The sequence below is a fragment of the Nicotiana sylvestris genome, chromosome 9 (genome assembly GCF_000393655.2).
Source record: "Nicotiana sylvestris chromosome 9, ASM39365v2, whole genome shotgun sequence".
Classification (NCBI taxonomy): domain Eukaryota; kingdom Viridiplantae; phylum Streptophyta; class Magnoliopsida; order Solanales; family Solanaceae; genus Nicotiana; species Nicotiana sylvestris.
Window position 1 is genome coordinate 175,625,108 of NC_091065.1, and position 3,148 is coordinate 175,628,255.

The following is a 3,148-nucleotide window of genomic DNA, read 5'->3' on the forward strand; positions in this document are numbered from 1 at the left end:
AAAATCACCCTCGGATTCAAGCCTAAGAATTCCAAAACTTCTGAAATCCCAATTCGATCAAAAAGTCGACCAAACGACGTCCAAATGACCTGAAATTTTGCACACACATCACAAATGACATAACGAAGCTGCAGCAACTCTCGGAATTCCATTTCGACCCTCGGATCAAAATCTCACCTATCAACCAGAATTTGCCAAAATGCATTCCGATCGCGCTCTTAAGTCATAAATCACCCAATGAAGCTATCCAAATCATAAAATTTCTGATCCGAGCTCATATACAAATAAGTCAACTCTTAGTCAAACCTTTCAAATTCAAAGCTTTCAACTGAGACCCTTCCTTCAAATTCATTCCGATTTTTCCTGAAAACCAAAACCAACGACCTACATCAGTCATAATACGTTACACGGGGCAAGTCATGCCCAGGAACTGGCGATCAAAGTGCAAAAGTTCAAAACGACCGGTCGGGTCGTTACACGCAAACTCCCTTAATGTGAAATGTAATAAAGTACCATTGACGTGTATTGCAAATACATTGTTAGGAGTTCCTTCTAACTGGAGAGCCATGAAGCATCTGAAGAGTTGATGTTGGACTTCACAACGCTTCATTTGAAGGAAATTTCCAAAACAAGTATTACACAGTTGTTTGTATTGCTCTGGAGTAAGGTTCTCTTTTAGCTCGGAGACTATGTCAATGTTAGTATATACACTGATATGCGGTGCAAATATTGGCTATTTTTTCACAAAAGGCTTAATTCTCTGCATTTAACAAGAATAAATACATATAAATACAACTGAATACAGCGCATATTTCATAGTAAATCTGACATGAATACATATGAATACAACTAAATACACTAACAAGGCTAAATACATATAAAAATAACTGCATACAATACAAATGACATAAATATAATCAACATGAATACAACTAAATACAGACAGGAAAATTAAACATTTTAAAACAACAAATAAATACATTGAAATTAGAATAAAAAACAGTGATGGGAACTTTGAAAATCCTTAAAAATACAACTATAAAAATATATCAGAATACATATACATATCTGTATCATTATTTTCTAAAAGTACAAAAATACATTGAATAACCTTTTTGAACAGAAACATTGAACAATGTTATACGTATAAATACAACTGAATACATGAATAATACAAATGAATACATCAGAAAATTACCTTTTCTTCGACTTTATCTGAGCTTTTACTTGCTTCAACCTCCTTCCCCTTGACAGATGAAGCTTCAGAGATATGGATTTTCCTCTTTTCCGGAGTGGCAAGTCTTGTTTCCTTCATTGATTTCTTGACTTGGGTTTCTTTGAAATTTTCATGTCGAGCTTTTGTTATCTTCTCCAATGCCATATTTTTGGCTAAACCTGCATCCAATTCCCCTTGAGTGATTTGCAAGGAGAAAGAGGGCCCATCGAAATTGGGAATTTTAGTGGGTATACCTCTAGTAATCAACTTGCGGGGTGTATTCTCAGACATTGTGAGAATACGACTTGAGTACTGTTGATTAGATACAATTTGGTGAGTAGAGATGTTGAGAATAAGCAAAAATAGCGAAAATCAAAAAAAATAATACTTACCACACTAATTATAGAAACAAATCAATAGAATGTAGATGAAATTAGGGTTTACCCGAGATTGGGGAAAGAGGAAGCAGCGTTGTGGGTGAGGAGGATTTTGATTTTAGCACGATTACAGGGAATTTGGAATGAAAAATAGATTGTATCAATTTAGAGAGAGAGGGTGAACTTGTATTGAGAAGTTGTATGAAAAATAGTATCTATGAGAGAGAAAATCTGAGAATGGAGAGAGAGAAATAAAATATAGCGTGTATAATGGCTTAAGTGTAGGATATGCCAAAATTAAAATTTTGCTATAAACCATATAACATATCTATAGGACGTAATTTATTTAAATGATATTTATTTTAAATAAATAGAGGTTTAACCTATTCTATAGGAAGTAAAAATTCTTAAATATTATTGTAGAGTCGGCTGAAGCCCAAAGCTCCTAAGGCAAGGGCTTTAGGCCCCATAAATTTGGAGGCCCTACTTTTTGGTAGTATATAATTTATTTATTTTTTTTAAAGAAAATTGACTATGTAAAGTAAAAAAATACAATTGATTTACGACAAATGAAAAAGAACGTTTGCTTCATCATTAATGTACCGTTAGCATATTTTAGGGAATATTAATAGCCATTTTTGGTAAAGATAGTAACCTTTTTAGGATATATTTCTTTTTCCATACTTATACGAGAACAAGTACACCCACATTATTTTACTGAGTCCGAAACCTAAATATTGTGGTTTTGGACTCAAAATACATTTCTAATGCTAAAAAAAGAAGAAGTTACATTTCTATATATAACGCGGTATTACACTACGCTATATTTTAATGGTGTTTCAGCCGTTAAAGTATAACGGTGCTGCGTTATATATAGCGTTGTGTAATACCACGCTATACCCTCTCATTAAAAAACCCTCCTTCTTCCCCAACGACAGAACCAGACTTCCCCCCACCCTATTTTTCTCCAAGAAATAATCTGAGTGGACCTCACCCGTCAGACAAAAAGATAAGATTGTAGGTCCCACATCCTACCCAAGACTTCTATTGTTGTGGTTTCCTCGTTCCCGGCTTAAAATTTCAATTTATCAACTTTTTTAAAAACATAAATAGAGGTATTTCGATTTAGTTTATGTCGAAACTCGTATAATAATGCATATTAGTTATCTTGAATGTGTTTCCATGTTGTTTTATGTTTTGTTTGCGATTAAACTTGCATGTTATTTTTATCTGGATTAAGATATTAGTCTTTTAAAAAAATATTTAAAAGTTGAGAAATCATTTTTTTTGTTAATAAAAATATTCATAAATTTCTTTTACTGTTTTATATGTAATTTCGTGAATGTTATGCTATTAAATATATTTGCTGTTTGATTTAGTTTAGGTTATTTATTTGCTTAAAGACTAATGCCCTTTTAGCGTAGTAAAATGTAGAGCCTTTTAGCGTAGTAAAATATAGAGCCTTTTAGCGTAGAATCCCTATAGTCTAAGTATCTATTAAATTGATAGATCAAACACAAACTCTGTCCAATTACAATTTACAAAAATTAATTAT